The sequence below is a fragment of the Lissotriton vulgaris genome, chromosome 7 (genome assembly GCF_964263255.1).
Source record: "Lissotriton vulgaris chromosome 7, aLisVul1.2, whole genome shotgun sequence".
Classification (NCBI taxonomy): domain Eukaryota; kingdom Metazoa; phylum Chordata; class Amphibia; order Caudata; family Salamandridae; genus Lissotriton; species Lissotriton vulgaris.
In genome coordinates, this window is record NC_141695.1 from 810,876,737 (window position 1) to 810,892,079 (window position 15,343).

At 46.1% G+C, this 15,343-nt stretch overlaps 1 protein-coding gene across 1 annotated transcript in view; it reads left to right on the forward strand.

Annotated features, from left to right (window-relative positions):
• DNAH17 (dynein axonemal heavy chain 17) overlaps positions 1 to 15,343 on the forward strand; it is a 15,539,113-nt gene that overhangs the window by 2,784,024 nt on the left and 12,739,746 nt on the right. The window lies entirely within an intron of this gene.

The window sequence follows — 15,343 nt, forward strand, 5'->3', positions numbered from 1 at the left end:
AAACAATACTTGCATACAGCAAGTGACCCTGACTGACACAGTTACTAGATATGGTACTCCTGACAACATGCCACAGCAGCTGTGATCGTTCAATATGAGGTAACTTCCATTTCAAAGTTCTTCAAAAATTGGATCAATCACCGCACCCTGTGAACCTTGCAGCTGGCAGGATAAATTGTTAGAGGACCCATCACAGGCCCCGTGTAAGTTTATACCCTGACAAAGGTATATTCTTTACCCAACCTTTTATATGTGCCTGCTGGTATATGTTTTAGGTAATACTGAAATAGACAATGTTTCTGCTACTGTAAATGGCAAATCTTTCCAGTTTTTCAATGCTCAGCACCGTATAGTCTGCTCCCCTTTGTGCCAATTTGATCTGTTTATCAGTGAGATTAGATCCTAGAAACAGTGATGTAGTATTGATTAAACGCCAAGGCGCATTGCCTGAACAAAGGTTTTGCAACGTCCAGCCTAATAGCATGATAGAACATAGTTGCAACTGAACATGTTGCAACATGACCAAGTCCTCTTCCATGATGTCTATGGCAGAAGACACTATGCTGGCCAATGAATATATCCTGGACGACAGAGTTGTTAACCCGATGTCATCCACAGAGAGAGTTTTCTCCAAATTAATACAATCAATTTCTCGTATTCTTTCTGCAGTCTCTGCTTGCGTAATCTTCCATGCTTCATTTTAAGTAGCATAGATACCGGCATTTATAAAACGTTTATGATGCGGTGTTCTTGGTCCTAGGAAGAATTCCCTAAGATCAGTGCCATCCTTAAGTAAAGATAAGTGTTGCTTTACATCCTTAAGTGTAGATCTTTGTGGCCAATCAATCAAGGCAGAGCTTCCCTACACTGTATGTTGTTACTATTCCTGGATGCTCTCTTTGAACATATCTTGGGTCTGGCCTAGTGAATGTGAAACCCTGTGTTTTGTTCAGGAATCTATCTTGACAGTTGTTTGTGTCTGTGGGCCAGATTAACCATTTATTCCAACCTGGATCTGTTCTGTTGTGATGCAAATTAATAGTATGTACGTCAACCTCCCCTTCTGAAGTGTTACTACTATCCGGTGTAGGTGTAGGTATTAACGGATTGTTCATGCTAACCCAATACAAGACGTATGTTGGACAGTATCATTCAAAAACATAATTTGCTCAGGGATGATACAGGGTCTAAACATAGCTTCATAGCTTCTTTACCCTGAACCTACCAATCTTTTAAAAACTTTTTTTTAATTTTTTATTGAGAGTTCAAATAAAACAATATAGGAAACAAGACACAATTGAAATCCAATTAATACAGTACGAGACAAAAGAATATTAGAAGCATCTACACAAATTATCATTTTAACACTTAAGTTAAAAAGTGCAAAGTTTGTGAAAAAGCAATCAATCAGGCTGACAGTGATACTCAAAAGATTTTGTTAGAATTAAAACAGTATGCACCATTTAAATACAATAAGCGTCTTCTCAGTTAATATTTCGTAGCTAAGTTGTAAAGTGCAACGTGCGGAGTTAAGACAGTCTTAATAGACAAATAAATATTTTCAGGGTAGTATAGGTCGGCTTAAGTGATAACAGGGAAGTTAAGAATCAAACACACTCCAATGTTTGTCATATTTTTTGAGAGACCCTGATCTTAAAGCATATTTTCATCCCCTACCCTGGATTCGAAGCAATTTTGCCTTCCATGCCTGAAAGGATGGTACAAGGTCTGTCTTCCAGGACTGCAGTATAAGGGATTTAGCTATTAAAGAAGCTATAAAAAGGGGCTCATCATGTGGGGTGTGACTGGCGGAGCAACCTAAGATGGGGATTACGTCGTCAAATACTATGTTGGTTTTAAGCATGATTGAGAGATATTTTTCTATTTCCTTCCAAAATACCTGGATTTTTGAACACTCCCAGACAAAGTGTTTCCAAGTGCCTTTTTCTTCGCACCGGGAGCATTTATCGGCTACTTGGGGGAAAATATTATGTAAAAAGGACGGGGTTCTATATATTAACCATTTATTGTAAAATTGCATACGCTTAAAATTTGCTCCTCGAAAAATGGTTTTGCTGAATTTATTTAATTTTTCCCATACCTGTTGGTTAATTGTAATATCTTCCCTCTTTTTCCATCTCTCAATAATCTTGTTGGGAAAGTCCTGGTCTTTACTTTCTTTTAATATTTTAATCCAGATGCTCATTTTCTTTTGTATTTTGTTATTAAGGGTAGTAGAAATATTTTCTTTATTAAATAAATTTCCTATATCGAGTTCTCTAAGTTTTGGATTTATCATGATGAAGGACCAGTTCAGAGTTAAGTGCAAGTGGATTAACTGGCTGGAAATTTCATCCCAAGATTTCCACCTATTTCCCAACAGGAAGTCTTCAATTTTCTCGAAGCCATTCTCCTTCCAGAGAGTTAATGTATTTTTGTCCATGCAACCAACATCTCCCAAGCTAAAATGTATTAAATGTGTCTTATTACTTAAATTCGGTAGGTCATAAAATTTAAAAAACTTAAAAATCCACTGTAGGGATTTATATCGTACTTTCTTTGGATCTTTTGTGATTCTGACCGGGTCGAAAATGTTTAATTCCAACAACATCCTTTTCATAAAGAAATTGTCTGCCTCATGAGAATCTAGAAAGAAAAATCTATAACTATAATGTGCAAAAGACGCAAAATAATATTCTCTGATATTTGGAAGGGACAGCCCTCCTTGTGTGGATGATAAATATAAAGTGCTCAGTGCAAGTCTTGGGGATTTATTTGCCCATAAGAAAGAGGAGATCAAAGCTTCTACTTTTTTAAAATAAGAGGCCTGAATTGCGCAGGGAATTGCACTAAAAAGGAAATTAAAAAGGGGTAGCACCGACATTCGAATTAGCGATGCCCGTCCCTCAAGAGACAAGGGTAGTAAATTCCAACGATCTAAAAGTGAGCCCACCTTTTTTAATAGAGGTAAAAAATTAAGTGAAAAAAGGTCATCTAGACTATCCGATATAAATATTCCAAGTTATCTCTTTGGATCCGTATTGTATGTCCGCCTGAATTCTGGTGCTAAAGTATCTACAGTGCAGTTATCTAAAATAATTTCCGTTTTGTTTACATTCATTTTATAACCCCCTAGCTTTTGAAAGTCAGAGAAGATTTTTAAAATCTTCAGTTGACTTGAGGGTTTGGAGTCTATGAAAAGGGCGATATCGTCCGCATATAATTTTATATTTGTCATTCCTAATACTGGGGCAGTGTCGGTCTTAATATTCCTGATGGCGATCGCCAGAGGTTCAATAAATAGTGCGAATAAAATTGGCGACAAGGGACATCCTTGTCGCGTGCCTCTAGTAACCTGACAGGACCCAATATTAGTATTATTGACGATAATCTGTGCCCTAGAATTCATATACAGTTGCCGTAAAATAGAAATGAAAACATTCGGGAAATTAAAACTACATAGAATTGCAAACAGGCAGTCCCAAGACACTAGATCGAAGGCTTTCTCCGCATCTAAAAACCAAATTTGAGCCTTCACCTTATTAGTTTGAAAATAATCTAGTGCCTCCAATAAAAATGTGGTGTTGGAATGGAGATGCCTGCCTGCAATAAAACCACACTGATCGTGGGCTACCAGTAATCCTACTATTTTGCTTAATCGGTTTGCTAAAAGTTTTGTAAACATTTTATAATCTATATTCAGGAGGCTAATCGGACGGTATGAATTTATATTTTCCTTGTCCTTTCCTTTTTTTAAAATACTAACCACCACCGCTGTATGAAAAGAATCCGGTGGGGGACTTCCTTGAAGTAAATAATGAACTAATATCAAAAGTTCTTTACGCAAAGTTCCCCCAAATTTTTTTAAAAATTCAATGGGAAGGCCATCCTCACCATTGGCCTTGCCGTTGGGGAAGGACTCTATCACTTCATCTAATTCTAATTGTGTGAAATCCTGTAAGAGATAGTTCTTACCCTCAGCATATATTTTAGGTATTTCAAGTGGCTGTAGGAATTCCATGATAGAGTCAGGTGTAGCCCCCTCAGTCGCTTGATATATCCCCTCGTAATGTTTAAGAAACAGCTCACAGATGGAAGTGGTGGTCTTAGCTTGTATTTTAGTGATGGGGTCTATTAACTGGTCTATTCTATTACGGACCTTCTTTTCTTTAGTTTGCCAGGCCAGGAGCTTTCCTGTATACTCACTCTCCTCGTATATCTTTTGTGCATAAAGGTTACTATTTATCTCGCCTAGATCATAATAAAAATCCTTCATCTTGCGCTTCGCCTCGGAGAGTTTATGCCCAGAGATCGTAGATCTGGCCCTATAGTGCTCTTGGGTTGCCTGAGAGAGTTCAGTTTGGAGTTTGGTTTTCTTCTCCCTTCTTGCCTTCTGCTTAGGAATTTCTTTAGATGTAATTATTCCACGCAGAGTGGCTTTAAATGCATCCCAGATTGTATTTAATGGGGCTGTACCTCTATTCTGTGTGAAAAACTGCTCTATCTTTTCATCAATATCTGTGCACCATTGTTGATCAAGGAGGTTAAGTTTATTAAAAAACCATCTTCTTGGAGGTCTTGCTTCGTAATTCCCCAAGTTGGCCTCCATGCAAAGAGCTGCGTGGTCTGAAAAAGCGTTAGGTAGATGAGCGTAGTTGTGTAGCTCTAGATCGTGAGATGGTAAAAAAAAAAACTAGCCTTGATGCAGAATTATATTTTGCTGAGTGGCATGTGTAATCACGCTTAATAGGATTTAAAATTCGCCAATGATCAATAATATCAAGGTCGTTTTACAACTTTGGACAGCCAAGGCAACTTGGGGTTTGTTCTGTCGACGGTCTTTCTTGGAGGAGTCCAATCGAGGGTTTTGTAATCGATTAAAATCTCCCCCCCAGATTATTGGCCCAGAGAGACCAGTTATTGCCTGCTTTACCTGTAGTATTGGTAGAGGTTCGTTCAAAATTGGTGCATAAATTGTGGCAAGAATGACATTAACATTGTTTAATTTACCATGTACAACTACCCATCTACCTCTGGGGTCTATGAACGTCCCTTCAAGGAAAAAACCTACATGTCTCCCTATTAATATGGAAACTCCTCTCTGAGCCATCCCGGCAGAAGCAGATATATTATAGCCGGCCCAGCTTTTGAAGAGATTAACTGACTCGGCCTGATCTTTGTGGTGGGTTTCTTGCAAATAGATGACGTCTGGGATGAGGTTCTCTAACCAGCACTCAATAGCGTTGCTTTTGCGAGCGTTATTCAGGCCATTTACATTTAAAGAAATAAACTTCACCATATTATTTGATGTTCAAGATATTGGACGCAACCCTCGGCTTGTGCAAATGTGCAAGTGTGCAAATGTACAATCAGCAGCAGCATATATAAATGATATATAATATATATATATAATAATAATATGTTATTATAATAATAACAGCAGATATTCATAGAGATTTTCATAGAGAGGCTAAATTCCAATGTGCAAATATGCAAACGAGCAGCAGAAATGTAAAGTGACATTAGAACTTGAAAGAGTTATACCATTCATTATGCAAAACATGCATATAATCAACACATTATAGAATCTCGTCTTATAAAAAAAGGATACGAATAAACAACATGAATATATAGTATCAACAGATAATCAAAGAGAGACTTCCGTTCTCTGTGCAAATATGCAAATAAGCAGCAAAATTGTACAAATAGCAGCAAAACTTGAAGAATTATGTCCCCCCTAGTGCAAAATACACAAGTGTGCCTATAGAATCTTGTCATGATCCATATGAGCTAAAGTGGCGAGTGCAAGATATTATTTGTGCAAGATAAAGAGAAAAAAAAAAGAAAAGAAAAAAAAGCCTCTTAAATATAACATTGCTCGTACCATAATTATGAAAGTATGAAAAAACATTAAAAAAATTGCATTTTTTTTTGCATTTGAACTCTTTTTTCCCCTTGCGACACCCCCCTTCACCCCCCTTCCCTCCCCTCCCCCTGAGTGGACGGAGACCCCAGTGTCCCACTTCCGTCCTTCTCTGGTGTATCTTCTTTTTGGATGCCATCTCATTGCATCCTTGTGTGCTTCCTGTTTCCATCAAGTGTCCGCCATGGAGTGATAGTAAATTCAGCAGCTTAATTATGCCCCGAGGCCGTCGAGGAACATCTGGGCTTCGTGTAGGACCGAAAATATAAAAAAATTCCTTTGGCCAAGACTTTAAGTTTCGATTGCTGCACTATCATGGCTTGGGCTCCCTTGCTCGTAAAGGAGTCGATGAGCTTCACAAAGTCCCTGCGTCTGTGAGCAGATGCTGCCGACATGTCAGCAAAGATTCGAAAATAATTCACCCCCTCCACGTTGAAAGTTCTTTTAGAAAATGCGGTGTTTAGAATTTTTTCTTCTACCCTAAAGTCTGAGAAATTGAGCAGAATTGTACGAGGGTATTTCAAATTATTAGGTTTATGTGCAGGGACTCTGTGCGCCCTTGTAATAGTCAGGTCACCTTGGAGCTCAGAAATGGCTTTTTTCAATAGAGACTCTGACCACCTGACTACATCCTTATCTTCAAGCCCCTCTGGTATGCCTACTAGTCGTAGATTAGACCACCTATTATAATTCTCCAGGTCCTGCAGCTTTTCCTCTAAGTGGGATTTCTCTCTATTAGCCTCCACGAGATTTTTCTGAATTGCAGTCAAAGAGTCCTCTAAAGATGATATCCGGACTTCGGCCTCAGAGACCCTCAGGGGAATATTGCCAAGGCACTCCTCCATCTTCGTGAGCCTGCTGTGCAAGAGTGAAATTTCCTGAGCCTGAGAGAATTTAAAGTCTCTTAATTCCTGGAGGATAGTAACTAGAATATCTTCCATCATATTTGCTTTTGTAGCATTCGGGAGGGCGAGCAAACCATCTTCCTGGGAGATCAGGGAGGCTTCTAGACTTAGGACTTGACCTGGAACTGTCGTAGTTTGCTTGTTGCTTGGGATTGGGCTTATAGCCGGTGGTAGCGGAGGGTGGGAGGGAATGGCAGTATTGGGAGAGGACGTAGTTGAGACCGTTGGTGCGGGTGGTGCTACGTCTCCTAACCCTGTTGCCACTGCGGGATTTGGCATTGGTGTCTTGTACGTTGTAGGACTGCTTGCCTTTCCTCCAGTGTTGGAAACATCATGTTCTAGAACGACACTTGTGCTCCCCTGCTACAACTCCCCGTGTAGGAGTGCTCGAAAGTTGTCCCTGCTGGAGAAGGGGTTTTGAAAAGAGAGGGTATTGTTTGGGGGTAGATCGACTCTCAGGGCAAGTAGTAGGTGGCATGTTAGCAGCCTTGACCGTTTTGTCCGTTTTATCCATATTTTTACCCCCCTGGTCCGTTCTTGTTCCCTTGTCTTTCCCACCCTCCTCTCCTTTGTCGCCAACAGCAAGTAAGCTCAATTCTGCTGATATTTCAGATAGGATCAAGCTCTCTACATCTTCATCTTCTTTGCCCTCCTCTTGATCATTTTCTTCATTGTCATCATTGTCTTCCTCAACCTGTTTCCTTAGTACATTATACTTATTTTTTCTATATGATTCAGTAGATTCCATTGCCTTCTGTTTTAGGGCTTCCTTTTGTTGATTTTTCCTTCTGTTTTTTCTCTCTCCTTTTGTGGTTGATGGGGATCTGATCGGAATTGGGAGTTTTATCTCCTTTCCCAGTTCTGGCTTAGAATGTTTGCCCCTCGCTCTTGCCGCCATCTGAGAGTTCGAAAACTACAAATGTGAGCTTATAAGACACTCGAGGCTGTGCTCTGTAAATTTTCCTCCCCCCGTAGCCGTACAATAGGAGCTACTTTCACCAGACTGTGCCTGCTAGCGTCCGATTTACCCAATGCAAGGGGTGGTACGGGATAACAAGGCTCCAAAGGCAAGCGGGTCAGAGATGAGAGTAATAGTCAGCTTTGTCCCATCAGAACTTTCAGAGTTTCGCAGAACGGCGCGCCAGTAGGTGAGGAGGCATAAAGGAAAGCGCGGAGCTGGGTAGAACGCGGTGCGAGCAAATGCGAGCACGAGCTGGGTAGAACCCTGCCCAGCGCACCTTACCTCGCAAAAGAGACCAGCATCCAACGTCCAACGTCCAGTGCCCCTGGTTTCCCAGCAATTTGCCCTTGAAAGCGTTGCAATCCCTTCAGTACATCAGCAGGGCAGGGCAGGGCAGGGCGGAGCGCCGAGCGGGAACACAGCATTCAGCCTCCAAAAGACGGTAGAAACACTCCATCACACCCCGTTCAGATCCTGCTCAAATCGCTTTCGAAATTCAGCCAAAGACTCACCTCGAAGCTCTGGTATCTGGCATCTAGCGAGGGACCGTCGTTGCTGCTTGCATGGGCGTGGCTACGCGGGACAAGGAAACAGGAAGCACAACGGCGGCGCGCGTGGGTTCACGTCAGCAGTTCATCGATCTGAACCTGCCAATCTTTTTTGCCCCAGACAGTTTTCGTCTCAATGTTGTCTTTCCAAAAGTCGAAACCTAGTTTAGACATTTGAGCATAAAAGACAGCAGAAGAAATCTGTTTGGCATTTGTCAACATACTTTTCAGTCCTGTTTTGTTAACATTTCTAAAGTAAAATGATCCTGGATTGGATATATTGATCCCTGAAAAGTACGGAAATTTTCTTGCAAATGTTTTTGAGCTACCCTTTGGTGGCGTAGGACAATGTTCCCATTGGTTATACATTAATTCATTTCTAGGATTTGCAGAGTTGTGCAAAAAATGATGAGTCTGAGGAACCTTCTAAATATTCATGATTTGTAAATACTGCAGACATTTGTAAGACTGACATCATATTATTAACAGTCTTGAAGTCCCAATCATCAGAAAAGGTACTAGATGAAACAAAGTCACTTGATGAAATCTTGAATAAGTGTGGAATCTTCAACAGCTCCGACGGGCCAAAAATGCCATAGTCAGTTCTGTCTCAAGCTATACCCCCAGGTATAGGAACGGCTGTGATGTTCACTGATGACAAGTCTCTTTGTTCATGATTGGATTATTTATGTGGCTTGAGGAGTAAGTTGATGTTCTTACTTGCTGTGTCCATTTTGACATGTCTTTCATTTATCAGCATTCCCAAAATAATTACCAGAGTCAACTAAAGTAGAAAAAAAGCACACCCAACACAATCCAAAGTTCAATCCATGGTGAAACCAGATAAGTCTTTTCCAGGCGATGAAAAAGGTCTGTAGCTTGTTCTTTCAAAGTTCTTTTTACACTCCCAGGCTCGCTGGGATCCTCGGAAAACGTATCATTAATGAAATAGCCAGAGGTAGTTTTATCAATTGTTGGGATTTCATCAGGATTCGTTGAAATCGCTGGAACCACTTGATCACTTGTTACATTTGTGTAGTCAGATGCTACTTCATTGTAGACAGGTGTTTCTTGACGAACTGTTATTTGGGTCTCAAGAGGTACAAGCTCCAGTGTCGGGCCTCAGAGTGAACTGGGCGAAGTCGTACCTATTCCCGACTCGGGAGCGCGACCCATGCCCACACTCTTTGGAGGGAGTGACCTGGGAAGAGAGGAGCCTTCGATACTTGGGTACTTCGATCTACCATACTAACATAGACATTCTGGAGGGCAACATCGGTTCGGCTATCCGACTCACTAAGACAAACTTTGACTTCTGGAGTACGCTCCCCCTATCCCTGGCAGGAAGGGTGGCACGCCTTAAGATGGTGATGCTGCCTCGGCTGCTCTATTTTTTTTGGACTCTTCCGATCTGGATCCCGGCGAGCTACTTTCGTCGTCTACGGGCCATGGTGACCGGTTTTCTATGGGGCTCGGGTGGGCGCAGGGTGGCGCTGACCACGCTTCTGCGGCCTCGAGCTGAAGGGGTACTAGCGGTGCCAGACTACAAGCTGTACTACCTGGCGGCCCAGCTACAGTGGTTGACACAGTGGGCAGCGAGAGCCACAAGGGAGCCGGTGGGGCCGGTGCAGGTGATCTCCCGGATTATACTGGGCCTGCCGATGGGAGACCTCCATCTTACTCAGGAATTTGCGACGGTTCGGAAGTGTTGGAATAGATACCTGCGGAGAGGCCACATTGTGGTACCGTACGCACCGGAGATCCCGCTCAAGCTCTGCAGGGCGCTCCCGCACGGGGGCTCATGGCACCGACTAGAGAACTGGGAGGACCAGGGACTGGCGACCATTGGGGACCTATATGACGACAGGGCTCTACTGCCCTCCGACCTCCTGCGGGATCACTTCGAACTGCCGGGGGGGGGGGGACTTCCTCCTTCATGCGGCACTGACTGCGGCGATCCGTAAACACTGGAAGGCGGGTTTGGCGGAGCCTCCGCTGTCCAAGGATTGTCAATACGTGGTGATGGCCGCGGGACGGTTAAGGCTATAACGTGCCTCTATAAACGCATGACTGCGAAGGCTCAGATCCCACTAGCAGTTCTGAAGGCAAAATGGGAGGCGGACTTAACGACGGAGATCCCTGACACGGCGTGGTCGGGTATAGTTGAACGGGCCTGGAAAGGGGCGCGCAGTGCGAGGTTTCAGCTGGTGCATTTTTACATCCTACACAGAGCGTACCTGACCCCTGACAAGCTCCATAGGTATTTCCCGACACACTCAGCGGCCTGCCCACGCTGTCCGGCAGAGGTGGCTGATTTCCAGCACATGTTCTGGTCCCGCCCGGCTCTGGGCTCCTTCTGGCAACGAGTGGTAGAGAATCTGCGGGAGGTCACTGAGAGGGATTTGCAAACCACAATGGCACACTGCGTCCTACACTGGTTCCCACACACATCGAAAAACAAAATCACTAGTAAGTTCCTAGATCTGGGTCTGCTGCTAGCGAAGCGAGCCATAACGTTCCAATGGAAAGCAAATAGGGGGCCCACAGTGGAGAGGTGGAGAGCGGAGCTCACTAAATGGGCCAGCTGTGAGGGGGAGATACGTCTGCAGCTGGCACTTAGGGCAGGCACTGATACTGCTCTTGAACGGGTCCGGGCCTCGGGCGGTTGGTACTGGAACTCACGCTGCCGACCTCTGACAGCGAGGGCTCCCCCGCAGGTAGTCTTGGTCCTTAGACACCATGGCTTGGGCGGGTGCCAGTCCCGGATCCTTCCTGGAATCGCCCCACGCCCCACGTGTTGACTGCACTTTCCTACTGCTTAATCCTGGTTGTCGGTCTCGGACCTGCTGTGCCCGTGGAGGAATCGAGCTTGCTCTTGTGGACCTCTGACACGCCAGGGGGAGGGGTGGGGGAAGGGGGGTTAGGGGGGGTAAGAGATGATAGGGTTTAAGGGGGGGAACTGAGGGGAGGGTAGAAAGTTGTTTGTTCTTGTTCAATGCTCCCTGGAACAAGTAGAGGGGGAACCGGATGGTTGGAAACGCAGCCATATGCACTACCTGAGAAACAGCTATTTGTGAGTGCCCTTACAGATCTTAGCGAATAATGCCCTACTGTATATTGCCGCTCGACCTCCGGGGTGTGAGCTGAATGGCCGTGTTAGACTAAGTTTTCCATATTGTTAGACCTGGCACCTTGGCGTGAGTCTCCCTTCCACTTTTTGCTGATGTGCCTCCGATGTTTTGCTGGTTTTCCGAATACTCAGGGCGCTGCGCCACGGCTGACCCGTGCCGCAGTGCAAGTGCTCCCTACTGTAAATTGTACATGTGATTGGTATCCATGATTGGTCCATTGGATTTACTGTTAGTCCCTAGTAAAGTGCACTAGGAGTGCCGGGGCTTGTAGATGCCAATACTGCTGGTGGGCCTGCAGCGCTGTTTGCGCCACCCACCGAAGCAGCCGTAAAGATGTGTCTGGGAACTGCGACCGCAGAACCCGCGTGCGGTCTCGTACTGTCACGCTAGCTGGGCAAGTGCACCCACTTGCCAGCCCCCGAACCTTCCCTTGACTACATATTAGTCACCCCTATGGTAGGCCTATGGGCAGGGTGCGTTGTAGGCGTAAGGTAGGACAAGCCCTGATGTGTGTGGCATGTCCTAGTAGTGACTTACAACCAAAACCGTATTTCACTATTGAAGGCTACTTGCTCGATAGGCCAGACTGAGCTGCTGGAGTTATTACACCCTATAATCCCAGCAGGCTCAAGGAGCGTAGTAGCGCGTTGTGTTTAGTATGCCTGAACTCAGGATGATAAAATATTTCTTTTAGTAAAGTTTATTTTAGTATCCTGGGTTTGCAAATGCTACTTTTAGAAAGTTAGCCTTTGCTTGCCTAACCATTTCAGCCCGCCTCTGCTGGTATGTGTATCTGACTGTCTGGGACGTGTGAGTGACAGGGCTGGGGGGATGACAGGTGGTGAATGCGCAGATTACACCTTAGTGGGAGGTAGGAGTGGCTCTTGACTCTGGATCTTGCTGTGCTCTACCACCACAATGCTGGCTCCACCCTCCTGGGGAGCGTCGGATGACTCAGCCGACACCTGGCCCAGGAAGGGCGAAGCCCCATCAACAAGGTACTCTGGCTGCCCCTGTCCGCACAATGTTGGCTCCACCTCCTGTGGGGCGTCTGATGCGCCTGCCCCTCACACTGAAAGCAGAAGCCGGAGTACACCCGCCAGGGTACTCAAGGACTGAGAGTGGCTATGCAAAGGCCCCCCTGGCCTGCGAGAACAAAAGAAATGCCATATAAAAGAAGGAGCCCTGCTCCTTGAAAATTAGATCCTGTTTGGGCTACAGAAGGAACTCTGCCCGACGAGAAGGACCGGGAAGGACAAGGAAGAGTGCTGTCTCTTGCCTGTGTCTGGTGCCTTGCTGCCGAAGGAGAGGGAAAAGGAAAGACTACGAAAAGACTTTTGCTTTACAAGACTTTGTGCCTAACTCTGCTTAAAGATCTCCAAGGGCTTGAACCTGAACTTGCCCCCTGACCAGCGCCCCAGGACCAGTGGGCGCTACACCCTGAAGAAAGCAACTGCGTGTGCTGCTCCTCGTGGCAGTACCGACGGAGGAATCTCCTCCAAGGCAACGACATCCACCTGACCACCGTGACCGGGGCCCAGAGCAACAGCGAAAGCAAAGTGAGGACCAGCCGCCGCTGGCCCGAACACCGTGACCGCACCTGCACCGGGAGCCCGAGAGCAAAGCGAAGGAGGACCCGTCCGGTCCGAGCTCTCGAGTTGACTGCGCAAAGAGCAGCCAATCCACTTGCAAAGACGGACAGTCACCCTGTGAGAGTCCCCTAGGTCGGTACCTTGCCCGACAGCCAGCTGTGAGCGCACAGCTGCACCGGCACTTGGCTGGGTACGTCCTGCACTTGAGGACCGTACTGCCACCTGCCGCCACCACGCAACTGCCGCCTCCAGGGTCGGAGCGGACGACGAGGAGAGGACCCTGCCGCCACAGAACACCGCTGCCCCGGATGACCCGTGAACTGCTCGGCTGAGAGCCGCAACGAACAGCGACCCCCGGGAAGGCAACGCGACGTGGGACAGATCCCCTGGGAGCCGCCTGCTCCACAAGAACTTTGTTGTACTGGGCAGAAGGCCCTAAAGAACTCTTATTGCTCGAACGAACTGTGGCAACTTGAACTAAGTAAACTTGGAACCGCTATTTGAAAGTCGATAACTGTATTCTTAAGCCTGCTTGAAGTCTATATAAAGATATATATTTTTACAGAATACAGTCTGGTCTCATTGTGTGGTGGGTTGGTTGTGACGGTGTAATATTGCAAGTGTTTAACCCCATGTGCCCCAAAGATTAGCCTACGACTGCTTAAGCCACACTACCTAGAGGGTAAGCAGAGGTTGTCTGGAAGGTAACCCTCAGCCCTGACGAGGAAGAGAGAGTCCCTGCTTGTCGCTAGTGTCGCCACTGCGCCAACTAGAGCCTCCCCCTTCCTACATTGGACGCAGCGGTGAGGATTTTTCGAATTTACACTTGCGGTATCTATACCTTAGCTTCCGACCATTGCACAGTGATTTCAGTCCAGTTACTTAGCCACAGACTTTGCTTTTCGCTGAAAGAAGATTCCGAGTGTGAGAACCATGCCGGGCACGAAGAGCCTGGATGGAGCGGAGTCCACGACCTCTGAGGTGTTGGAGGTGGAGTGGGACGCCGCAAAGCTGGACAAATACTCAAAGACGGAGCTGAAGTTTTTCTGTAAGAAACTCAAAGTTCCGCACGCTGGTTGCAAGAATAAGCCAGAATTCTACAAGGCCCTGAGAGCCTGGATAGAGTCCAGAAAGGCCCCGGAGGATCAAGATGCCCTCGCGGAGCAAGATGCGACTGAAGAGCAGACTGCACCTATGGATCTGGTGGATCTCGAAAGGCAAGACAGCGTGCACAGCTTTGGTAAAGGCCTGTCGCTAGAGGAGCTGGCAGACAGGAAGGAAACAAGGAATCACGAAAGAAAGCTGGCAGAATTGAAAATCCAACTGGAGTTGGAAACAAAAAGAATGGCGCTGGAAGAGCGAAAGCACCAAATGGATTATGAAGTGAAAATGAGGGAGATAAGTCTCAAGGAGAGAGACTTGGATCGTCCTCCCTCTGGTGGCAGCACATCGCCAGTGCAGGTAGAGTCAAGAGTGCACATCCCGAAGGACGTAGTTAAGGAGTTCTTTAAGGGGGATGACATAGGACAGTGGTTTAGGGCATACGAGGTAGCCATGTCCTCCCACCGGGTCCCTGACAAGGATTGGGGAGCGGGGTTGTGGGGAAGGTTCCTTAGCGAAGGGCGAGATACCTTGCTAGATTTGCCCGTTGAGAAACAGAGATCCTATTCCCACATGAAAGAAGCTTTAATGCGCAGGTACGGGCTTACCCCTGAAATGTATAGACAGAAGTTTAGGGGATGTACTAAGCGGCCTGGGAATACGTATGTGGAGTATGTGACTTATTTTTGCAGAGCACTGGATGGTTGGGTGAAGGGTAGCAAAGTGAATGATTTTCAAGGTCTCTTTGATTTAATTGCATGGGAGCACTTGTCTGATCACTGTTTTCCTGAGTTACGCCAACACCTGATCGATAGCAAGCTGCCCAACCCAAGGAAGCTTGCTGAGGAGGCGGACCGCTGGCTCAGCACCAGGGTCCACAAGGGTCCCGTGGGAGACTCCGCCAAGAGTGGGCAGGGTCCCCAGCAGAAGAGTGGGGGGGGACAATGGGGGAAAACAGAAAGGGTTCCAAAAAGGCCCCCAAAGTAGTTCCCAGGGGAACCAGCAGCAAGGTTCTCAGCCTCCCCCACCCCCAAAGCAGAATGGGGCCCGACAGGTAAACCTGTTCCAAAGGGGCCCTTCAATTGTTACAAATGTGGCAAGCCTGGGCACATATCCAGTGACCCCAAGTGTCGCCTGTTTGGAAAACCCACACCCACTGGTGCTCCGCCCCGTCAAGTGACT